Source organism: Eschrichtius robustus, chromosome 6, assembly GCF_028021215.1.
Source record: "Eschrichtius robustus isolate mEscRob2 chromosome 6, mEscRob2.pri, whole genome shotgun sequence".
Taxonomy (NCBI): domain Eukaryota; kingdom Metazoa; phylum Chordata; class Mammalia; order Artiodactyla; family Eschrichtiidae; genus Eschrichtius; species Eschrichtius robustus.
Genome location: NC_090829.1, coordinates 53,864,025 through 53,890,956, shown reverse-complemented (window position 1 = coordinate 53,890,956; position 26,932 = coordinate 53,864,025). Strand labels below are relative to the sequence as shown.

Below are 26,932 nucleotides of genomic sequence, written 5' to 3'. Positions count from 1 at the left end.
TAAAAATTGGCTAATACTTGCTAGAAGTTAATATTAGTTCTTAATCAACCTGTAACTAATATATTGATTATATTCACTGCAGAAATTTGTCAATGAAGTGAAACATTTAATTGAACCCTATTTTTGGTATTGTTCTCTCATATTTTTCCACCAAAGAACTTTGGGGTAAAACCAAGTTTAGCGCTTTATTTCAGTTGATTTAAACTAACAAACAAACAAATAAGGAACAGTTCACTCATTTCTTCTACTCCCCACCCCTTACCACTGGCAACAACCAATCCTTTCTCTGTATCTATGACCTTGTTTTTGTTTTTTGTTTTTGTTTTTTACATTTAATTGTAGGAGAGATCATATAGTATGTGGTATTTGTTTTTCTGTCTTCTTACTTACTTCATTTAGCATAATGCTTTTGAGGGCCAACTTAGCATAATGCTTCACTTAGCATAATGCTTTTGAGGGCTAACCATGTTGTTGTAAATGACAAGATTTCATTCCTTTTTATGGCTGAATAATATATCTATATATATAATATATCTATCTATCTATCTATCTATCTCACAATTTCTTTATCCATTCATTTATTGATGGATACTTAAGTTGTTTCTGTATCTTGGGTGCTGCAATGAACATGAAGGTGCATAGGTGCATATATCTTTTCAAGTTAATGTTTCTGTTTTCTTCAGGTAAATACCCAGAAGTTGAATTGCTGGATCATATGGTAGTTCTATTTTTAATTTTTTGAGGAACCCCTACAGTATTTTCTATAGTGGCTGCACCAATTTACATTCCCACTAATAGCGCACAAGGGTACCCTTTTCTCCACATCCTCACCAACACTTGTTATTTCTTGTCTTTTTGATAATAGCCATTCTAACTATTCTACCATTCTACTAGGTGTGAGGTGATATCTCTTTGGGGTTTTGACTTGCATTTCCTTAATGATTAATGATGCTGAGCATCTTTCTGTCTACCTGTTAGCCATCTGTATATCTTGTTTGGAAAAATGTCTATTCAGATCTTCCGTCAACTTTTTAATTGGATTGCCATTTTTTTTTTTTTGGCTATTGAGTTGTATGAGTTCTTTATATATTTTGGATATTTGAATCAGCCATTTGGATATCTGTTGATATATATTTTGCAAATATTTCTCCCATTCAGTAGGTTGCTTTTTCTTTCTGTTGATGGTTTCCTTTGTTGTGCAGAAGCTTTTTAGTTTGCATTAGCCCCAGTTGGTTAACAGTTTTGCTTTTATTGCTTCTGCTTTTGGTGTCCTATTAAAAAAATTGTCACCAAGACCTATGTCAAGGAGATTACCACTTATGTTTTCTTCTAGGAGTTTTGTGGTTTCGGGTCTCTGTACAAGTTTTTAATCCATTTTGAGTTAATTTTTGTGTATGGTGTAAGACAATGGTCAAGTTTCATTCGTTTGCATGTGGCTGTCCAGTTTTTCCAACACCATTTATTTGAGACTGTCCTTTCCCTGTTGTATATTCTTGGCTCCTTTGTCATATATTAATTTACCATATATGTGTGGGTTTATTTCTGGGGTCCCTATTCTGTTTCATTGATCTATGTGTCTGTTTTTACACTAATACCATACTGCTTTGATTACAATAGTTTTGTAATATAGTTTGAAATCAGGGCGGGTAATGCTTTCAGCTTTATTTTTCTTTCTCAAGATTGCTTTGGCTATTTGAGGTCTTTAGGGGGTCCATACAAATTTTAGGATTATTTGTTCTATTTCTATGAAAAATGCGATTGAAGTTTTGATAGGAATTGAACTGAATCTGTAGATTGCTTTGGGTACTATGGACATTTTAACAATATTAAATTTTCTAACCCATGAACATGGAATATTTTTTTCATTTATTTTTGTCTTCTTCCATTTCTTTCATCAATGTCTTATAGTTTTCAATATACAGGTCTTTCACATCCTTGGTTAAATTTATTCCAAGATATTTTACTATTTTTGAAGCAGTTGTAAATGGAACTATTTTCTTAATTTCTCTTTCTGATATTTCATTTTATTTCAGTGTATAGAAACACAACAGATTTTTTGGTTTTGCTTTTGTATCCTGTAACATTATGAATGCCGTTATTAGTTCTAAGAGTGTTTCCTCTCTACATGCTGGTTATAAAATGGCTTTTCTTATGTTGACATATGTTCCCTCTATACTGGTTTTATTGAGAGTTTTTATTATAAATACATGTTTTTGTCAAATTCTTTTTCTGCATATATTGAGATGATCATATGTGTTTTTATCCTTCATTTTGTTAATATGGTATATCACATTGACTAATTTGTGGATGTTGAATCATTCTTGCATCCCTGAAATAAATCTTGGTTGATCATGATGTATGATCCTTTTAAGTATTATTAAATTCAGCTTGTTAATATTTTGTCAAGGATTTTTGCATCTTTTTGCTCATCAGGGATTGTGGCCTATAATTTTCTTTTCCTGTCATATACTTGTCTGGTTTTGGTATCAGGGTAATGCTGGTCTCATAAAATGAACTCCCCTCCTCTTTTACTTTTTGGAAGACCTTGAGAAGGATTTGTATTAATTCTTCTTTGAATGTTTGTTAGAAATCACCAGTGAAGTCATATGGTCTTGGACTTTTGTTTGTTGGGAGGTTTTTGATTACTGATTCAATCTCCTTACTAGTAATTTATCTGTTCAGATTTTCTGTTTCATCATGATTCAATTTGGTAGCTTGTATGTTTCTAGGAATTTATGCACTTCTTATAGATTGTCTAGTTTTTTGGCATATAATTGTTCATAGTAGTCTCTTATGATCCTTTGCATTTCTGTGGTGTCAGTTGTAACACCTCTTCTTTCTGAAATGACTTTTATACAAGCACATATAAGCACACATTTATTGAGCACATAGTAGATACTCAATAAATATTTCCCTTTCTTGATTTCCTCCAGAAGCTTCGGGTAGACACTGCCTAAAACTATGTGGAAGCCAAAAAATAATATTTTTCTTCCTAAGTAAATATGTTACTTCTGACATATGAAAATCTGCCAGTGAGTAACAGTTTTCAGGTGAATTGTTTTAGTTGTTATTGCATTTCTAAGCTATGATCCATGAGCCTGAATATTATTCATGCAGTTTTCCATCACAGATTTGGAATTGCTTTCACAATGCTTTACTCAACTGAATAGGAAAAGGGAAAGATAAGGAAAACACAAAAATCTACATTATCAGGTTGTTTAAAAATTGGTCACTATTTGTTCCATAAAAATGGAAGTGACAAAATATATATGTAAAGGAAGTACTACAATTGACATTTAGTTAAGTTAACCCTTTAAAGACACACTAATCTTCAGTTTTTTCATGTTGTCACATTGATTCAAGAATGGAACTATAGGTAACACCAAATAGAATTTTCTCCTAACAACTGATTAAAACCCAGAGATATTTCAGTTAAAATGTAGCATAACAATAAAATTCCACATAGGACTTTATATTCTACAAAGTACATTCACAAATATTCTCAGTTAATGGCTAGATAAAAAGAGACATACATTGCAGTGAGCAGGAGTATTTGGTGTGAAGAGGCTGAGGTAGGATGTTGTGTTTCCAAGACCTTGGAAGAAGATCACCTGGGGAAGGTAATCTGATAATGTTGTATAGAAAGACTGGATGGGAGGAAGAGTTGGAACTGGGGTACTAATGCTACAGCAGACATATGATGTGGTGAGGTCTGGCCCAGACTGGTGGCAGTAACGTCAGGAACAAATGCAATTACAAAAGTAGAAATAATCAGATGTGCTTGCCTAGAGGTAGAAGTAGGAACGAAGTGAGAGGGGAACAAGAGAGAAAGTTGACGATCACTCTAAGAAATTGAACCTATGTGGCTAAGAATATGACATAACCACGGAGAGTAGTAGGAAAATAACGGGAAGGGAAAATGGTTTTGAAGAATTATTTGATATTAAAAAGTAATAATAGCAACTCTCATACAAAACTTACTACCTGCCAAACATTTTTCCTAAGTGCTTTACATTTATTAGCAAACTTAATCCTCAAAAACTTTATGTACAGACAGCCAAGTTGACATGATTTCAGTGAAGTTAGAAGTGCAAAAATTGTTGTTCTGGAATTTGACACTGACTGCCGAAAATAAACCATTTTCAGTTCTTCAGATGCCATTGTTAAAGGTGTATTATATTGACCTGTTTGGAAGTGAGATAGCATCACACTATTTGTAGGGTCAAGCATGAAGTTTAGGAAGGAGATGGGAATAAATATTTAGAGAAAAAAGCAAAACATGTTCACTTAAGGTATTATGCTTTGCAGTCATCTCCTCCAAAATACTTCACAAAAGTATAAGAATGAATATGGAGAAATGAGATATCAGCAAATCAAGTAAACCTCTTGCGGAAAAACAAATGTTATATTAAAAAGATGTTCTTTAACATCGATTTTATTATAAATAAGATATACAGTGGTGGAGGACGCCAAACAATTTTACCAGTAGAAACAATATTTAAATAACTGATTACTAGAATTAAATGTTAAAAAAAAAATCTTTTTCCTTCTTTCTTTCCTTTTTTTTGGAGGGATGGAAATACTGAAGTACTTGGGAGAAAGAGACAATCAGGATCTACAGGTCTACGATGTTCTCACAAATGGCTCAGATAAAAAATGAGAGAGAGAAAGCCAACGTGATAAAATATTAACATTTGAAAAATCTTGATGAAGTTTTTTGTATAATTCTTATAACACTTCTGTAAGTTTGAAATTATTTATGAAGAGAAGTTGAAAAAGAAAAACAATAATGGATTCTGTTTGTAGAGCCTGTGCTTGTGTGTGCATGTATCTATTTGGGGGCTCTGTAGCTAGGTGAAAGGAAAAGAATCCATGCTAACAATCAGGGAATAAACGGAATATATGCTTTGCATGAAAAAGAAAATCCCACAAGAAATTGATTTCATCTGTTCCATTCTAAGTACTTATGAAATGATATTGCTATGGTTGTAACACTGCATCTAAGAGAATGAAATCAATCCCCTGTGGAGGCTGTCATGGCATGTTGTTAAATGCCTTCTTAAGGTTAAGCATAATAAGAATAGTTGAAGAGCAATGTCTAGTGGATAACGGCTGAAAAGCTCATTGGAATTTCAAAGGAGAGGAATAACAGGTGATCACTTCCTTTGATGGTTATAGTACAAATAAACTGGAGTCAGACCGGAAGCCTAACTTGATTAACACAGCAACCTCATAGTCTAGAGAACTTGTCTCTTGCTGCCTCTCTAAAGTTTTTCTCTTCTATGTGATCTTCTCTTTATAAATATTTCTTCCCTCTCCACCTCTTTTAGAAAATCTCTTTCCCTACTGAGGTTTCTTTCTCTTTTCCTCTCCCAGATGTTCATTAGATCCTGTTTCTCTCTCTTATCTTTCCTGTCTGTATAATCAGAATAAATTGGCCTTTATAAAATTGAGTTGGTGTATTTAGTGAATACAATGTGAGTCTTACCATATTTAGAACTGAATTTAAAAATATGTTTCTCTCAATTAAAAACTACCCTCAAATTGCTATTTCTTGGATTTGGCCCTTTGCTGATTTGTTTGTTTGTTGGTTGGTGGTTGAGTGACACTTATCAGTTCTAAAAATGGATCAAAATTTAACTGTAGTCAGGTAGGTACAGCCACCAAGGATGAAAATCTCTCAAGTATCTTATTTCATACTGGTTTTCAGAGTGCCATAAATTCAGAGAACTGTGGATAAAGAATAGGAAGTCTTACTTTTGTTGTTGTGGCCGTTCCCTAGGGAGCTAGTCAAGATATTTTACAACAGATAAAATGGTGTCCAGTGCATACTGGATGAATATCAACCTGGCTATTCCTGAGTTGACCCAATGGTTACTCAGGAAGGAATTCTCCTCTACCCCTCAGAAAGGAAATTTCTATATCTTTCATGTACGTTGTGAAGACTTCAGAAACAAGATTTTTGAAAGGAAGACTAAAAAAAGATAAAGGCATCCAGGAGTTGTGAGCAGCTGTTACTATGGTCTAGATTAACATAGAAGGTGACAGGAAAGGCCTGAAGAATGAAGAAAATTGGTTTATAAGGTGGAATTCAGGAGCTCAGACATGATGAGCCTGACGTCTGTATTAAGTAAGCCTTGATAGTTTGATTAATGGCTTTTTCAAACTGTAGTACATATATCCTGCCCTGGCTCCCCTCACCCCCTTCCCACCTCCCCAGCCCCTGACCTTATGAGATACATATACACCCATACAAAAAACACTGCTCTCCATAAGTGTTTCTCAACATCAATTTGTTTTAAATTTTGGCATTAATTGTAAATTTTGTGCAAAAATCAGACTTTGTTAGTATTATTAATTTCATATTTTTAAATCTGCACATTACAAATTATATTTACCTCTTAAACACGAGGACCTCCTTAAGTGAGATACCCCCTTATGTTTTATGTTAGATGATATCTTAACATCATTCTTAAAACGATTACCTTTAATGTATATAATTTTAACATATACATTATACATTAACATAACATAATTTTATAGGAAAAACCCACTCTTCCCATTGACAGATGACTAATTATATGAAGCCATTGAATAAAAAGGATTTCTAAATATTCCATTCAAATTTGATCATCTCATTTTTATTCAGAAAACTAGGAGCATTAAAAAACAAAACAGGGCTTCCCTGGTGGCGCAGTGGTTAAGAATCTGCCTGCCAATGCAGGGGACACAGGTTCGAGCCCTGGTCTGGGAAGATCCCACATGCCATGGAGCAACTAAGCCCGGGAGCCACAACTACTGAGCCTGCGCGTCTGGAGCCTGTGCTCCGCAACGGGAGAGGCCGCGACAGTGAGAGGCCCGCGCACCGCGATGAAGAGTGGCCCCCACTCGCCGCAACTGGAGAAAGCCCGCACACAGAAACAAAGACCCAACACAGCCAAAAATAAATAAATAAATTAATTAATTTTAAAAAACAAACAAAAAAACCCAAAAAACCAAAATAGGTCAAAAAGAAAACCAGGTGCTATGGACTAAGTTGTGTTGTTCTTTCTCCCAAATCATGTGTTGAAGCCGTAACCCAAAGGTGATGGTCTTCGGAGATGGGGGCCTTTGGGAGATAATTAGGTTAAGATGAGGTTGTGAAGATGGGACCCTCATGATGGAAGTAGTGTCTTTTAAGGAAGAGATACAAAATAGCTCCTCTCTCTCCCTCTCTCTCTCTCTCTCCCTCTCAGTCTCTCTTTCTCTCTCTCTGCCTTCTGTCTCTTCTGTCCCTTTCTCTCTCTCTTTCTCCCCTCAGTGTTTCTCTGTCTCTCTCTCTGCCTTCTGTCTCTTCTGTCTCTTCCGTCTCTTTCTCTCTCTCTCTCTCCCTCTCAGTCTCCCTCTCTCTGCCTTCTGTCTCTTCTGTCTCTTTCTCTCTCTTTTCTCTCTCTGTCTCTCCCTCTCAGTCTCTCTCTCTCTCCCTCACACTTTGCCCCACCCCAACCCCACAATGTGACCCAGTGAGAAGGTGGCTGACAAGGGGCCCTCATCAGGGAACCAAATCAGCTGGCAACTTGACCTTGAACTTCCCAGCCTCCAGAACTATGAGAAGTAAACGTCTGCTGTTTAATCCACCCGGTCCATGGTATTTGCTTATGGCAGTCTGAGCTGACTAAGATACCACACAAGAGGGCGAACATATTTCTGGAAGCCCAGCTGACCCTAATTGAAATATCTCCTGGACAGATTTCCCAGAGAAATGAACTATTCTGGAAATAGCTGTTAGTTAAAAAAGGCTTACTGTAGTATTACGGCAGCTGACTGGCTTAAATGGTATTCCTAAAGCCACTCTCCAGCACACAGCATGTTTCGGCTGCCTTTACCCCATATAGGTCTTCGAGGAGGAGAGAAGCAGAGCATGATATTATTTATTAAAGAAACACAACTTTTTTTTTTACCAAAGCCTCTACCATTGCTCTTTATGCCTTGGCTGGTTAAAGCTGATGAATTTTCTTCTCACAGCCTGTGTACCATGATACTTAAAATAATCAACATGTGCCTTGAATTTGGCCTCCTGCCAGTTTATGTTACCACGGAAAGGCTAGATTACAAATGAAGACGGAAACAATTGTAAGGAAAAAAATGAAAGGAATAACATTCTTTCTGTAAGCGCATAAAATGGATTTCGCTAAGATCTACTTTGCTCTCTGAGAACCATGCAAGGTTTCCTCTACATTCCAAAAAAATGTGAACACACACACTCCAGCTCTTGCCACCCTTACTTTTTGTATTCATTTTGATACTTCATTATTCACTTTGCATGTTCTTGCTTATGTTCATTGCAATTTGTGCTGTATACTACTGCTGTAACATAAAACAACTCAAGCCAAGGAGACATTTCTTTTGTCTGAAAATGAGAACTAAATGGTAAAAAGAATCCATTACACCCTTAGTAGCTACGCTATTTGACATCTCATTGAAACCTGAAAAACATAGCCGTAAGATTTTCCCACATTGTCTAGTGAAAACTTTGCAAGCATTTTTTTCACTGTATATTGTTCACAAATGCTTCATTGTCTCCTGGCAAATGGTCTGTAGCAAATCTCTAAAATCTTCTCTCACAGTACTACAGCTTAAAAGATTCATACCATCAAACACTGCACCTCAAAGGCTAATGTCTACTGCCCAAATTTCAAATACCATAGTCTAATAAAAATTTTAAAAGTCTGAGCGCCCCTCCAGGGAGCAGCTGTCAGGCATCTCTTGAAAGAAAGAAACGTAAACAGCCTCCACCTAGAGCACCAATGTCTTGTCTTTGAAAAAAGACATAGTAAGGGCAAGGTTTTTTTTTTAATAAAAAAAGAAATTCAAGTTATGCTAGTTGATGTTAAAATGATGGGCTTTTGATCTCTCAATAACCGAGGAACAAAAGTGTTTCAAATACATCAGGTGTATTCAGGAAGGAAAATGAAAATCTTTTATATACACACACAAGCACATATACACAAACATATACACACATGTAGATTCTATTTTGAGAACATTGTGGTTTCTTTTTAAGTGCTTTCATTGCCAATTTTCTGTGCAAAGTCTGATTTATTCTGCTCATAGCTGCATATCATTGAGTCAGGGCTGCCCTGGAGACAAAACAAAGTTCATTTTAGTTCAGCAGCATTTCACATTTTGCCCTCCTCTCAACACATTTCATAAGTGATCCTTCATTTACACTTTCTGGTTCAGTAAATTTCCTTGTAGTAATATCTCTTCATAAAAGATCTGAAAATTCCTGTGTAGAAAGGACCAAACCACTTTCTTTATGTCATCTACAGAACAATTTACTTGAGGACAGAGAGCCCTAAATTAAATTGGAAAAGTCACCACTTATTCCACAGAAATGCAATCTCATTTTTCCTTTGTAGAATCTTAAAGTGTATTATACTATCACCCTAAGAGAGAAATTTATTTAAAATCAGTTTAATATTGAAGTTCTTTATAAAATGAAGTGTAAACTATCTCTTTTGCGATCCATTTTCTGCCCAGGATCCTTCTGCTGACTTCTGCTTTGAGAAGAAAAATATGCCATCTTAAAGAATAATGATAGTTTTAGACTCCTTCTTAATTCTCTAATAACCTAATATAACTCAGTGAAGACCTTCAAGATTTTGCCATGAGCCATTAACCACATATGGAAATGAATCACAGTTCCATTTATTTTGGCTACGTTGTGACTCTTCTGTAAATGCCAAAGATATCCAGGGTTTTCTCAAATAGAGAAAACCCTGGATAGCCATTTTGAGTTGGCTAGTGTTTGGAAAAATGGTGATGCTTTAAGGGGACAAAATTCAGATGAACTCACTCACATTATCTGCATTTATAAATGAAGTGATTAAATTCATATTCATCCATTATTTCTTATCCACATTATATTGATAATTTGATTGTACCCAAATATTGTAAGCTATTATAATCTAGTACTGTTTAAGAAAAAAAAAAAAAAAAAAAACTTTAAAAATAACCATTTGGCACCTGAAATTTGGTAACTGAAAATACTACTCCATGAAATATATATAAACATGTAAACATAAAAATATAAACAGCACGCACTTAAAAATGTTAAATCCTTATGGTTCAAAGTGCAGCTGATTTAAAAAAACACATATATCCTACAACATATTGTAGTTTTATTCTGTGATAATGTGCCAACTTCAATTCAATTTAAATGTAATAAAGTCATAAGCATTTCAAAGATGTTTGCTACTTTAAAATCATGAAAAATTAAGTATAAACATGAATGTAATTATTAAGTTGTACAGTTGACATTATAGGTAAAGATGGGAATTCTCTGGCTGTTCAGTGGTTAGGACTCCTCGTTTCCGCTGTAGGGGCCCTGGGTTCAATCCCTGGTCGAGGAACTAAGATAAAAGATAAGACTAGCCAGACTATATGCTGTTTTCAGTATAATTTGCTCTGTAAGCAAAATGCTACATGTATCTATACCTATGGGTAATTTAAATACCTACGGGAAAGTGAATATCACCACGTCTACCTATACATTGTTTTTCAAACCTGAGGGAAATTGAGTTTAAAATTGTCCTTGAAATGTTACCTTGCTTATATTAAGTACACACATTACATTGACCATTGGCCTATAAAATACAGCTGTCATAATTTGTCAAAATTATAAATTGTGGTAAGTTCTAGGACATGCTGGGGAAGATGCAAGAGAGTAACGTTTCAGAGATAAACCTCTTCAAGGGAGGACCACTTAAACTAAGACTTGAAGATAGAGAAGTCACCAACAGAAGAACCTAGTTGCCCATGTGGAAGACAAACATGTGAGCTGGTGTTTTCAGGCTGCCTGGAGTGTAGTGAGACAGGGAGACGAAAGAATGAGGTAAAGTTGGAAAGGTAGGCAAGGGCTAGATCATACAGAAACTAGTAGAGACTGGCAAGGAATTTGCATTTTATTCTAAATGCATGAAAAGCTATTGTAGACTTATAAGCAGATGAGTAAAATGATTTTATAGACTTTTAAAAATGACCATACTGGCTAATGCCAGCGGGAATAGACAGTGGTCACAGCAGGTGGTACATACGAATAGATGGTTTAGGATCATCATGTTACATTAATTATCTGGATTTCGTAGTTGAGTATAGAATTGTTTAAAGCTTTCCCATAATATGATAGAACTCTCTGGATCCTCAATGAATACTATATATGAAGGCCTAAATGATATGTCCTTTAAAGCTAATATATTTGGTGAGCAAAATACTATTCATCTTTAAATTATTTTATTGTTTCATCGAAATTGAGAACATCTGTTCTCTCCTTCTGGTGAAGAATCCTAAGTATGCTAAATATGGTTCAGATGATACATTTATAGATATAGAAATATAGATAAGTAGGTAGGTAGGTAGGTAGATATTATAAGTACATTCTGCTATCTGAATAGTATAAGGTACATTTGGGGCAGGCCTAGATGAAAAGTTTAGTTCTACTTTTCTCTAAGTAGTTTAGCGTCTTAGTTAATAATTTTTATTTCCCATCATTGTATTTTGCAATTCAGAAGAATAAAAAAATCAGACCGATTTTGGTTGGCTGCTTTTGCACATGGTTTGTGATTGAAGCCTTTTCTTAAAGTTTTGATATGAGAACTGATATACAGAGGTGTTTTTGTATGTGTATTCTTTCCTTCATAGCCATTTTTTTTTCTATTACATTATGAGGTCCAAAAAATGCTAATAAATGTTCATGAGATATTCTTTTTCTCAGCTAACTTTTAACTAGGAAATGGGTTTTTGAAATAAATCTTTTGTCCATTTGCAGTGTGGGAATCAGCTAAAGAGAAGAGGAACTCTGTTCAAAGACTTTAGGAATATCTGGATCTCGTTTAATACACAATGGTTCAGGCAGCATATTTCATCTAAAACAGTCACTCAGTCCTTGACGCAAAAAACTTTTTAGCACTAGATCTCACAAAGAAATCCATCAACAGAACACAATGATCTGAATAAGTCTGTACCAAGCTGTGCATGTTTTCTGGAGGCTATGTAAAAGTTTAAAAAGAAAAAATATTCTAGAGATTCATGGGAACTTAATCTGTCTGTGATCAGTTCTTATGAGAAATTTATTTGGGAACATAAATATGTTCTACCGTAGAGGCCTGAGGACAATTCAACATTCCAGAGAAATGCAAACACACACATACTATGGCTGAGATGTCAGAAGAGTGTTTGAAAGATTTTGCACACGATCAGCATGTTCAACATGAGAAACTATTTCAAACACCTGTGGAGGTTGTCAGGAGGTAATGAAGGTAGAAAGTAAAATTTTTAAATATTAGCATGTAGAGATCGATTGATAATCAATAGATAGACAGCAAAACATTATATATATATATATATATATATAATACAAAACAGCTTTTTCTAAGCTTGTATAAGTGAAAGTGAGGAATTAACTTCTTTTATGTAACTCACTGTTTCAAAATGAAGATTGCTTTTGTTGATTTCTATGTGTAAAGGCCACCACTTGCCAATATATGATATCACAGCCCTGCTCTGTTAGACATACACTTAGAAAAGGAAGAGGGAATTATGTGAGCAGTAGAAATGTTTCCAGACTTGGGGAAAACACGTCTAGGGCCCAGGATATTCAAAGGCAGAGGAGAGCACCTGCAATGTGGAATGCTGTTCCAATGTTTGAATGCTGTTCCAATGCTTAAATGCTGTTAAAGACAAGTGACCTGTTATCTATCATATGTTGTTCTGGTTTTGACTTCTAAATCACTTCAAATATTTTTAGAATTCCTTGGGTTAAAATTTTTGAATTTTATTCAGTTTATCAAATATTTGTTCAGGGCCTATATCATTTAAAGAAAATAATGAAAGGTTTGAGAGCCATAAAAAAAAAAAAACCTAATTGTCTTTACATTCAAGGATGCTTATTTGATATGCAAATGAAGACACAATGGTTATATACAAGGTAATAACTATTAAACAAAGCAGAAAAATTAGAGAAGAGGATAGGGACAGACTAAATGTTCAAAATACAGAAGTTCTTTTCTTTGGGAAGGAGAGGTGTATGCAGACTTCAGGATAAGTTTCAGCTGGCTACTGAAATGTAGGTTTTTAACAGGTGAAGACGTCAGAAGAAGAAGATATTTCAGAGGAGTCATACGAGGGAAGATGAAGATTTAAGAGAGGATGTTAAATTTGGGTTACAATAAGTGTTTGTGGCAGATGATACTGGTGATTGCTCAATAGTTCTGGCTAGGGCATCACTGGAATCCAATTCTGGCCAATTGAACCCTGGTGGAAATTAGGGAGGGGTTTAATGTTATCTGAAAAGTTTTCCTTCTTATTAAACATAAAAATATGAGAGCTAGATGAGGTCATGACTGCTGGATGAAATCACACCTTAAGAATGTTGTTATTCACCAGGTCCTTGAAAATACAAGTATTCTATTAGTGTACATACAAGAAGAGTAGGGAAAAATGTCAGAAAGAGCTTATGTACTGTTGCAACAGGTTTCAAATGGTATATACTATGGCAACCTGTACTTCATTTGGTAGGTCTATAATAGCAGAATAATATAATTGTGGAAATGTGTAGTATAAGTAATAAAAGCTTTACTGCTGTATTGTTCACACTTATACTTCGGTCAGGCATACAGCAGGTGCTAAGTAAATATTTGATGAATTAATGAAGGGTTGAAACCACACAAATAGTTATTATAGAGTCTTCAATAATTCTTAATAGCTTAATATCTTTGACCCCTATTTAATAATCCTACTTGGATTTTATAACATGTAAAATTTCTTAGAATACATGTATACGTGTAGATGGTATCTGAATTATCAAGATCTGTATACTTAAGTGGGAGGACACGATTAATTGCTAGTAAATTCAGTTATGCTGCTGAGTATTAATTATATGTTACTGAAAATGAATGTAAAGGAATATAGGCAAGAGAGTGGGAAGTAGAGAAAAAAATGTAAGTGTAGCTATTGGATCATGGTTATTTGTTATATATTTCCAAATTAGCTAGGGGACAATTTCGTAAATTTATATTTATTTATTTATGCATATGTAAGTAATGGGGAAATACCTCCCATCTAGGCATCATTACTTTTACCCTACAACTTCTATAGATAATGTATGGCTTCTGTAAGATTGTCCAGGACATATTATGTCACTTTTGAAATCTAAATTAGTGAAACTGAATAGAAAAACAGTACATTCATAAGTGACACATTTTCCTAAGGCCTTTTTTGTTAATTAGAAAAAGGGTGCAAAAGTGGGAAAACACCCATACCCCTTAATCAAATTGGAGAATAGCTGATGTTTGTCACTGACAAAATTAAAAATTCATTGTTCAGTTCAGTAGCTTGAAACCCTGTTATGTCACATTCTTCATTGAATGACACACATTCTTTTGTAGAAGTGTTCTTCTGCTAAATGTACACCAGAATGTTGGTAATTGGGGCATGCAAATTTGTTTTGCAACTAAGAACAAGAGGAGGACTTAGAAGCTATTTTAACGTGGTAGTACATTTATGTTTAAAGTACAATAATATTCATGTCATTATCATGTATTATTCATATGCAGTGTTTGAAGTGGAGGGCTTTCCAAATATATTAAGAAACTCTTATTCACAATAATCTAATTAATTCCCACACCCTCCCTTCCTCTGGTTTCAGCAAGTATACATCTTCAGGCTGAATTATATCACAGCCTCTAAACTGGCACCTCATGGGCCAGATCCAGCTAGCAGTGTGTTTTGTTTTGCCCACACAGTGTGTAATATTTTAAAGATTATTTGCCAGAATCTAGAAATAGGAAGCTATTACACAAAAATCCAGATTTTCAGTCCCTTTTGTAAAAAAATCAGAAGAGCTGGCAACAGGGAGCCTACACTTCTCATGCCAACGACTTGCTGTAGCTCGGTAGGCCTGTAGGGGACACCCTTGCGCTCTGATTCCACGCAGGCCCCACTGCACGTGACTTGTCTTCCTTGGGTCTAAAGAGAACTTCTCCAGGCTCTGGGAACACTTACAGCAACTCATGACATCCTGACACGCAGCCCAGTTCAACTTAATAGTCTATGGTGTTAGTTGTAGTTTGGCGTGAATAAAAAATACTGGCTACATTTGGAATGCTGTTTCTGTAACTGGAGATGAATGGTAAAGCCAATCTCAACTATTGGGGGGTTTCACTGGGTATCTATATCCATAAAACGTCTTGAAGAAACAAAGTTTTCAATTCTGCTTAAAAAGGTGTTTTTCACCCTTGTTAAAGCACAGTGTCCATGAACCGAATTTTCTTTCTCTCATAAACCTGTTCTATGTAAACCCTACTAAGGAAAAGAGTATACCATAGATTATGGATTACTTTTTTAAAGGCCCGCTTTTTGTAATTCAGATTCACGTCAGCTATTGTATAACAACAAATTTTATTTGAATTATCTTCAAATATTTGAAAGTATTTGGTTTGATTTAAAATTCAAACTACTAACACTTTTATTGATACCTAACATTTATTGAGCAATTACTACTGGTTATAAAATAGTGCTGATATCTTTATATGCATTATTTCATTTAATCTCTCAAAATCCATATGAAGTATACCCACATTTTACAGCTACAGATTAAATAACTTCCCTAAGGTCTGAAAGTGGTGAAGTCGTCTTGAGGCCTCTTTTGTTTGATTTCAGAGTCATGTTTCTTAACCACTACAACAGTGTGAAAGAAAGACAAGAAAGAAAAAAAATTAAAAAAAAAAAAGACTGGAAAGAATAAAAGAAGGAAAGAAGGAAAAAAAGAATAGAGGAGAGTAGAATAGAATAGAATAGATTAATAGAATAGGTTATATTTTGGCACCTGTATATATTAGTGGTAAATTTTGATTCTGAAACTTTTGATGCAGTTATAAGATTTGTGTGTGTGTGTATATACGTGTGTAAACACGTGCATGTACATGGTAGGAATAATGTAAAATATTCTCTTACTGGAAATTTGGTCAAAAAGTTTACAGCCACTGCACTAGAGCATATTGTCTCCACCTGTTGGAGCTGATAATATTTAATGAAATTGTGTTACTAGTTTAGGTAGATACAGAGTTTAGATTTAAACATCTTTTTAAATACATTATGTTCCTTTAGCTTTATAGTGCAAAAAAAATTACTAAAATGTATTATAATTTTACAAACTAAGAATAATGGTAGTATCTTAGATTTCAGGGAATTTTTTGGTACTTGAAAACAGAGAATGTTATTAGAATAAAATCAATGTGCTGCAAAATGCAAGCAGCAATGTCAGAGATTTAAGACTGATGCCTCATTTAAAAAAAAGTGCAACATGTTTCTTCAATGTCTTTTTGTTTAACTATTTTGTCTATTTTATCTTACACGCCTTCTACCTTCTATGAATACAAGGTAGACACATTAATTAATCAAGCAACATTGCTTTATTCAGCTCTGTAGATGTTGTTTAATCAGTAATTAATTTCTGCTGTGAAGAGTTTGCTAACAAATCCTAAATTCGTGTCTGATGGAGAAAAATAAACACACTGGAGCTTTAAATAACTGTTGGAGGAGGTAATTGAGAAGACGTGACCGCCTTGTCCTGAGAACTGGACCTGGGCAATTAGAGGTGCCTCACCCCCTCCCTGTCCTTGGAATGTACATTCCACAGCGGGAGCCACAGCGGGAGCCATTTTCAAGGGCGCAGCCTTGAGACAGTGATATGTCGCTGAGACCATCTGGACAGTATTCGTGACTGAACCCAGGTAAGGCCTCCTCTATATACACTTTTAAGATGCTGGTAGGAGGGGTGTAAAGATCTACTCTTCTTGTGGCCACCTAAGAGGAGCCTTGTAAGGAAGTTCCCTTGCTAATTAAATCTGCCATCTACCAATCCGGAGTGGTCTGCCTTTTTCTTCAGTTTCTCCCTACCCTCCGTGTAAGGGGGCCTGTTTGGGAACTAATAGCTGACCATAAATTCATACTTAAACTATTTCTCTGTGGTTGTGCCGACAGGTGTGCTGTCGAGAGAGGCTTTCGACCCCAATCATCTCCATCGGCGCCTCACAAAGTTCACCCTGAATAAAGAAAGCTAGATTTTAATCTAATACAAGTCTCTGCTGGCTACTTCTTAGCCAGGCTACACAACCACCGAGGCCATTTGGAGCAGAGAGATGATTAGAGGTGACATCTTGGGGGAAAGCAATTGCATCTTATGATGCAGGTATAATAATTGTAAAGTTATGGCCAAACATCAATCATGGCACCTTAGCTTCTGTGGTTCTCTTCACTTTGGTTTCAGAGCTTGGAGTTTTTCGTAAAACACAGATTTCCCAGTGGCTAACTGTGGCTTCAATTGTCTCCCTGTTCTATGTAGTCTGTAGCAGTCTATAAATAATATATATATAATTTTATTATCTTATAAATTATTTTATATCTCTATTCTACATAATGGCATGTATTATACATTTTGTAATACATAACTGTGTATTATAATGCATTAATATTTATTACCAACATATATTACTGATATAAATTAATGTATATATATTTGAAGGTTACTGACAATTAAGTGTAGTACATACAATCATGTGCTTCTCATCCTGATCACGATTTCAAAGGTCTTAAAGGCTCTATCTGATCTAGCCGTTTCCTAGCTCTTAGACCTCTTGCTATGTTTTAGCTTTTCAGCCTTTCTTTCTCTTCTTAGAACAACCAAGCTCATCCCACCTTATGGCCTTTGCTTGTATTCTCTTTGGGTGGAACGTTCTGTGTTCAAACAGTCACATTTCTAGTGTGCATAGGTACTACTTGAAAGAACAGAAAATGTATCTAGAAAATTTGAACACAAACTTACCCTGTGATGCAGAAATTCCATATCTAGGTACATACCCAGAGAGAAACACATATGCATCAGACAAAAAGCATGATTTAAAAAAAATGATCAGAGCTATGTTAGCTGTAATAGCAAACAAGAAGAGAACAAACAACTTGAAAAAAATCCAAATGTCAATAGAGAGCAGGATGGATAAATACACTGTGATGAATTCACACACTGGAACATTATACATAGCACTGAATATGCATAAATATGCATCAGCATGGATGAATATCAGAAACAAAATGTAGACCTAAAAAAAGCTAGCTGCAGACAAACAGAAAAAGCTATGATTTAATTTTTGTAACATTTTAAGCATGGAAAACTAGACAATTGTATATATGTGTGTGGTAAAATCATTAGGAAAACTAAGCAAATGACAAACACAAAATTAAAAATGGTGGCAAATTCTGGAGGTGGTGGTAATGGAGAAGTTGAGATCAGCAGGTATATGGAGGCTTCAAATGTTTTATTTCTTAAGCTAGATTTTACACATTTGTGTATTTTAGTTCTATATATGTGGTATAGACATGGAATAAATAATATAAATAATAATATTTTTATGTATTAAATTGGCCATCCGTCCGTCTGTATTCATGTTTTATTTTCTCATACTTATCACTAACTGAAATTACTATATTCATTTATTGATGATCTGTTTATTGTTTGTCTCTCTCCTTTTCCCCACCAGACTGCAGGATAAAACTGGTACCTGGTCTCTCTGGGCTCAAAATAAGAGAGTACCTTGCACTTAGTAAGCACTGAATATACTAATCTGTTGATTTAATGACTCACTAGCAGATACGTATTACAGATATATTAACTACAGAGTATTGTGAGGGAGACATTTTTAGGTATTTATATATCGATCCTGTAGGGGCCTTAGATTTTAGTTGGATATAAATAATAATAAGATATAAATAATATCTTCAGTGAATCACACCATTTTCTCATCAAACTGAGTTTCCTGTTCCTGCACCCATTGCTCTTCCTTGAATAGCTGACCATCGAAACATGTGATTTTATTTTCTTCATGGGAGGCATTTTGAATTTTGACATCTAATGAATCCTAATGTGACAAGATGAAAGATTAGGAAACACTTCAGCAACCCTCCTCTCATCTATTCTATCACTGGATAGGAAAATTACTCGCAAATGTCCTGAAGGATGTAATCCTATTCCTGTTAACTGCCTGAAAAATAATTTGCTTGTGTTAAAGGAATGTCCTTTTCTTGTTAATTTCTTAATGAAAAACAGTGTGAAAACTATTACTCAAATGGCATGGAAAAAGCCAGAAGTACTTAATTACTAAAGGAAGACCAGAAAAATGTTAAGTGAAGTGTAACAACAATTATAAAATGAACCAAGAAGCCATTAAACAACATTTAGCATATGTATTTTAAAATTTTGCTTTTACTCAAATTGTACTCTTTGGCTGTTTAATTATTTCAGAAATAATAAATGATAATACTTTAAGGTAGAGATTAAAAATAAATTCCTAACATCATTCCCAAGGACTGAGTCATTAGCTAATATAATTTTTTTTCCAATCACAGAGTTATAAAAAAAAATCATTCAACTTTTGGCTCTACAATTTATGAAGTAACCTAATCTTCCTCCTCAGCTCTTTCCTCAAAATTTAATCACTGTAAAAAATTGCTGATTAAAATAATAATAATAATCTACAAGATAGAAAACTGAAGGAGATACTACCAACCAAGAACAATCACAGATTTAATGTTGCAGAGAGGAGAAACATGACCTACCATAATGGGATGTAATAGCTCAGCCCCAGGTTTCTGGACTATATTGCTGGAGTCTGAACACTACTTTTGCTGCCCAGGCACTAACCTTCAAAAAGTTACTTTCTCTTTGTCTTGTTTCCTCATCCATAATATGGGGATAATAATAACAGTCCTTGTCTCATAGAGTTTTGAAAGTTGAATGAAATAATACTTATAAAATACTTGGAATATCCCCAGCATATAGTATATGTTTTACCATTGGCTATCTGAAATATAAAACTTTAAATGTCAAGATTAATGTATTTGACTCTTAAGTTCTGTGTGAAAGAAATGATGGGTGTCTTACAAAATATCTCTTAAAGCCTAACAAGACAATGAACATGTCTAAAATAAACTGAGAAAATATATTAGAAATAGTCAAGTTAGCATATAAATTTATCTGGCAAGAAACCATGGATCAACTCTATGTTTAAAGTCTTATAAATGATTTTTGCTTGTCTAAAATACAGGATGTCTTTAAAGTTGGATAAAATAAATAATATATCACAAATCACATGAAAGGTATAGCTAATATTTCTACAGAAGAAAAGTATCTGGTCAACAGAAGGAGGAGACAAGCTACAGACTAAGAGAAATTATTTGCAAAAGGTACAAATGATAAAGGACTGTTATCCAAAACATCAAGAAGAACTCTTAAAACACTACAATAAGAAAAGAAACAACACATTAAAAATAGGCAAAAGTCCTGAACAGCTTCCTCATTAAGGAAGATATATAGATGACAAGTAAGCTTATGAAAAGATTAGGGAATTGCAAATTAAAACAACATTGAGATAGCATTACACACCTATTGGAATGGCCAAAATCTAAAACGCTGACAATAACAAGTGCTGACAGTGACTTAAAGCAATAGGAACTCTGAGTCATTGCTGATGCAAAATGGTACCCACTTTGGAACATAGTTTGACTGTTTCTTATAAAACTAAAATATTCTTATCATACAATTGAATAATTTTGCTTCTTGATATTTACCAAAATAAACTGAAAACTTATGTCCACACAAAAATATGCACACAAATGTTTAGAGCAGCTTTATTCTTAATTGCCAAAACTTGGAGGCAACCAAGGTGTCCTTCAGGAGGTAAATAGATAAGTAAACTCTGGTACGCCCAGACAATGAAATATTATTCAGTGTTAAAAATAAATGAGCTATCAAGCCATGAAACAACATAGAAGAAACTTAAATGCATATTACTAAGTGAAAGAAGCCAATCTGAAGAAGCCTACATACTATATGATTCTAACTATGTGATAGTCTGAAAAAGACAAAATTATGGACACGATAAAAAGATTAGTAGTTGCCAGGGCTTAGGGGGACAGAGCACAGTATTTTTGGGGCAGTGAACCTATTCTGTGTGATACTACAATGGTGGATACATGTCATATATTTGTCCAAACCCATGGAATGTACATCACCAAGAGTGAACCCTAATGTAAGCTATGGACTTTGGGAGATAATGATGTGTCAATGTAGGTTCATCAGTTGTAACAAATGTACCACTCTGGTAGGGGATGTCCATAGTGCGGGAGGTAGTATATATGTGGTAACAGAAGTTAATGGGAACTCTTTGTACTTTCCCTTTAATTTCGTTGTGAGCCTAAAACTGTTCTGAAAAAATAAAGTCTGTTCATTAAAAAAAAAGTATCTGGCTTGTAGATATCGACTAAGCAATAATACAGTAATGTTAGCAGAATATAGAATCTAATTTTTCTGCATAAGAATTTGAAACTAGGTATTGAAATTATGTTTGGCTTATATACGCTTTAGCCATGATTATAAAACAACTAGAAAATTAAGTTCAAATAGACAAACAAAAAAGTTGCAAGTTTACTGCCCGAAATTAATCAACTAGATGATTTAATTTTTTTACCTTAAATACCTAGCCCTCCTTTTTTATATTTTTGTGAACACCCAAAATTGAGGAAATAAAGATTGAAAATTGAAGTGATATACTCATCTTATAAAAACATTTAGAATTATACAGTTATGCAGAACAAGCTAAATATTAAGCCAAGAGTTGTATAAATTAGTAATAGTAGTGAATGTAGAATAAATTATAATTTAAGAATAACGATATCAATAACCTATAATGGAATATAATCTGAAAAAAAATGAATCACTATGCTGTACATTTGCAACTAACACAATTTGTAAACCAACTATACTTCAATTAAAAGAATAATTATATCATTCTGAATTGCAACTTTGAGTTAAGCCTTGAAGAGGTAAAAAATAACCTTATTAACAATAATTTGCATAAATTTTGGCAACCAACATTTCTTTCTAGTAGCTTGAATTAACTTAACAAGAGACCCTATTCATTGGAAACTAAATTTTTATGCCAAATTTCAAGTAATTTCCATATATATATATGGCAGTTATATATGTATATGTATACTTACATATGTATATATGTATACTTACATATATATATATATATATATATATATATATATATATATATATATATAAACAGGCAAATTCTACTGAGACCAAACTTGCTATCTGTTACACTATTTTATTTACCCTAGTGTCAAGTTATTTGTATTTTATATTAAGCATTATGTTAGATTTTAGGGGACCTGAAATTTCCTAGTGTTCGGAATGATGCCTATAGATTAATGGATAGAATGGTTGGAAAACAGTGTCAATTCTCACTTTGAGTCAAATGGATTAACAGTCCAACTGGAATGGTCAATTTCTTCTATGCTAATGGTGTTAACAAGCAGAATGACACTTGACCAAATATTACCAGATAAACGGTTTCCAGAATAGTTTGAGCACCATATGTGTAAATAAAGCCTGTTTTTGTTTCTTTCTAGAAATCAGGAGCTGGAATAGATGTTATTGCCCCGTTCTGCCCAATAAAACCGGAGAAAATGACTTTAGTTTTCAGTATTTAAGTTCCCCCACATGTAAAATAGCTGAAATAATACAGACTATTCTTTTTTTTTTAACCCAAAGAAATGTCAAAATTAATATGCCTGTACTGATTCATTACACATATTTACAGCCTTTTGTTGTACCAGGACACTCAATGACAGATAGTATTTCTGGTGGAACATCATAATAATCCTTCCATGCAAGATTTTTGAAAGTTGTTTCATATCTATGACCTTGTTTGAGATTTTTCAATGTTCCAGCAAGGTTGTCAAAATAGATATTAGTATTCGCATAGAACAGATGAAAAAAAACTGAGGTTCAGAGAGTTGACATTGCTTTCCCACGATCATTCCGCTAGTAAGTTAGGTGGAGTCTACATGAAAACCTAGGTTAGTGACTCCTAAACAAATCCTCTTAGCTGCAAAATGATGTTGTTTACATTCTTAATGTTAGAGTGCAATATTTAAACACTGTTAAGAAACTGCATAATTCATATTTGTTTGTGATTTTTTTGTGTTGTGCTTGTTGGTGTATTTCATTTTCTTTTAGGTCATGTAGAAACATATTCCAGGAGTTATTATTCAAGGCAATAAAATTTACAACCGTGTTTCCCAAACTGTTCAGTGGGACACATGTTCTGTGAGACTGAAGTTAATAAGTATTCCAGAAAGAAAACAGATTCTACAGTCAAATTAGTTTGGGAAATCTAGCATATTTGTACCTTTTGAACAGTCAGTGTACTAAGTCCTGCAGTAAAGCTGCCTGTTTAACTTCGTTACATATCCCACGTGCACCAATGATATAACTTAAATTGATTTTCTTATGGATTGAATTAGAGTATAATTGACTTTAGAACAGTTTGTGAAATACTTCTTTAGAGAAAATGTCATGAAAAATAAATTATTTGTAGTCTTTACTTTTTCTAGTAAAAAATTGACTTGTCACTAGTTATAATGATTAAATTATCATCATTTTAAGCACTTAGAGGGCAGATACTAGATGTTGCTCATCCTCTTCTTTCCTACTAACTAAAAATTGCTGGGCACACAATGGTAAGTTTTTTTTTTTTTTTTTTAATGCACCTTTATTAGAGTATAGTTGCTTTACAATGCTGTGTTAGTTTCTGTTGTACAACAAAGTGAATCAGCTATATTCATACATATATTCCCATATCCCCTCCCTCTTGAGCCTCCCTCCCCCCCCATCCCACCCCTCTAGGTGGTCACAAAGCATTGAGCTGATCTCCCTGTGCTATGCAGCTGCTTCCCACTAGCTGACTATTTTACATAGTATATATATGTCCATGCTACTCTCACTTTGCTCCAGCTTCCCCCTCCCTGTGTCCTCAAGTCCATTCTCTATGTCTGTCTTTATTCCTGCCCTGCCACTAGGTTCATCAGTACCATTTTTTTTTTTTTTTAGATTCCATATATGAATACAATGATCAGACATTTATGGAGTTACTATGAGGAATATGCTACTGCATTAAAAGTTAAAAATAAATTATAACCAATTTGTAATAATTTTCCTTGAATTGAATAAATAAGTGACAAGGAAAAAAGATGAGAATTCTAACCTTGAGATCTTTCTCCTCTTTTCAGATGAGAATACAAATGCATCCTACTCTGCAAGAGACCAAAAGAAGAGGCAGAAATCACACTTCTCCTGCAAAATCCCCACTTGAACAGGGGAAAATTGGTTCCACTATTGACAAGATAAACTAGAATTATACACAATCACACACATTTTTTAAGTAAGATAAATGCAATATAGCACCGTGGGGAGGGGCAGTGCATTGACTGAACACTTACTTTCATGAAAGAAAGTGTGTGTATCTTCAAACATTGAGTATAACACTTTAACCTCTCTAGCAGAATGTTATGGCTAAACTCAAACTCCCATGAAGGCAGAGACTGTATTTCCTTCATCACACAGTACGTGGAACTTGGCTGACATATGGTAGACACTTGTTGTATGAATGGATGAATGAATGAGTGTACCATCAATCCTTCCCTTTTCAGTATCATTTGATTAGTTTTCTCACTGGGCCAGAGAGTTAAGGGTATCTTCAGTTGAAAACTCCTACTATTTTCTTCTCAGAGTTTTTTTTCACTAAATAGTTTTTCAGGAAAACACTCTCTAACCAAGAGATGAAAAGCAGTGACATAATACACAGTAATGTGCATCTGGTTAAATTGTCAGGCATGGAGTTGCACAGCAAGATAATTGCAGGGTTAGATCACTGCAAGCTATGCTAGTAAGTCTGGGCCAGGGCCAAAATGGCCTTTAGGTCCTATTACAATTCTGAGTGATGGCTCCTCTTTCGTCATATCTGACTCTAGAGGTATTTAAGGAACCTAGGGGGTTTTGCCTTACACAGGAATCCAACTCCCTGTCCCAAAGTCTCATGCAAAGCTGACCTGCCTAGAGCAGACATATTTTCAAATGGAAGAGAGCTAGTTTATTCATGGTAAACTGAGTTGTTTCACTTGAACCTAGTGAAAAATGTCAAGAAAACAGTATTTCTCCCTTGCTTCTAGTAGAATCCCTTCCCCCAACTTCTTTTAATAATCAGGTGGTCTGTACTAGGTATGCTTTTCCTAAAAAAAAATTATAGTTAGATAATTTTCACTGTCAGAAAAATGTTGCTCTGTCTACCCCGTAAGTATAAAGTTTTCCCTATATTTTACCTGCTTCTGTAGCCTGGGAATTCAGTGACCTAAGTCCAAATTTGATAATAGTGAGACACATATGTTTAGCATTAGGGTTCATGAAAACAGTCTTGAGTATTCATTTGACTTGGTTCCTTCCTATAGCATCTGAAAAGTGGAGGTAACAAATGCCAATAATATAAGTATTGCGATGTGGTTTTTATTTTCCTGTTCTGAATATTAATGTGAACCCACCAATACATCAGACACATATTTTCACAGTTTACAGACATCTGCCACATCCTGTGAGTTGCAAAGTGTTCAGTAATCGAGGACTGTTTCAATCTTATGATTTTGGAATTATTTGCAGATTAAGCAAAGATCAAAGCCCCCTATGTATGTGCATAGCTTTAAACACATTAGAACAGAAACTAAGCCATGTTTGTTGAGAAAAAAAAAGGAAGGTAGAATTTTTAAATTTAAAAACAACAGTCTGCAAATAATAGTCATTTTTCACTTTATTGAATTTTAATTTCCAATGATACACTAATAGTAATTTCTATTTCTTTACTTCACCAGATTTGATCTAGGTCTGAATCTTAAAAATGGCTTTTCCAGAAGCTACTAGTTTAAAATAAGAATTACTTAGTCAAGATAGTTCTGTAAATTTTATGCTACATACTTAGTAATAGATAAACTTCAATTTTTATTTTAAATTAAGCTAAAGCATCAAATGATCTCAGTGATCATTTCAGCACTGGACCCTGTAGCCCCTAGTATTTAACAGGCCATATTTTGAACCCTATAGGTATGTACATTTTGTACTGTGAAAGATCTGGAGATGACAGAATATACTTTTAAATGTCAAAACTGTTAGAACTTTAAACCCATTTACCTAGAACTAGAGTAAACAGTAAAGCTTGCTATTTCAAAAATATATTTGGATTATTAATAGGAATCATTAAAACCTTCAGAGGGTTAGAAAAATATTTGCTTTCAACTATGTATTTTATAGGAAACTATCCCCCTCTCCAAGCATATTTAACACTGTTAACCTTCAAACACATGTTACACATTCCCATCTTCTGCTTGTCATTAGGATATAACAGAAAACAAACCTACTGTATGCTCTAGCTAACTACTCACGATTTTATTTGTAAAAAAATACAAATAAAAGTTGTACCCTATCCACTTACTCAGTATTTTTAGACATTTACCTAACACATGATTTAAAATAAGAGCTCTGGGCTTCCCTGGTGGTGCAGTGGTTGAGAATCTGCCTGCCAATGCAGGGGACACAGGTTCGAGCCCTGGTCTGGGAAGATCCCACATGCCGTGGAGCAACTGGGCCCGTGCGCCACAACTACTGAGCCTGCGCGTCTGGAGCCTGTGCTCCGCAACAAGAGAGGCCGCGATAGTGAGAGGCCCACACACCGCGATGAAGAGTGGCCCCCGCTTGCCACAACTAGAGAAAGCCCTTGTATAGAAACGAAGACCCAACACAGCCAAAAATAAATAAATAAATAAACTTATTTTTTAAAAAAAGAAAAAAAAAAACAGTATCAACGGAGCATACCTGCAAATTTTAAAAAAATAAGAGTTCTGAGTAATATAATCTCCATGAAATTGCCTCAAAAGTGGTTAACTTAGGAAACCAAATGTCTGATTAAGATGCATTAGAAATCTTAAGAAACAATAATGTTACAAG

At 34.5% G+C, this 26,932-nt stretch overlaps 1 protein-coding gene and 1 long non-coding RNA gene across 7 annotated transcripts in view; one reads left to right on the top strand and one right to left on the bottom strand.

Annotated features, from left to right (window-relative positions):
• Positions 1–26,932, bottom strand: part of NLGN1 (neuroligin 1) — a 713,955-nt gene that overhangs the window by 118,937 nt on the left and 568,086 nt on the right. The window lies entirely within an intron of this gene.
• Positions 16,680–25,658, top strand: LOC137766833 (uncharacterized). Its single transcript, XR_011074376.1, has 3 exons — positions 16,680–16,772; positions 17,023–17,230; positions 24,175–25,658. It is a non-coding gene; the product is annotated as an uncharacterized lncRNA (long non-coding RNA).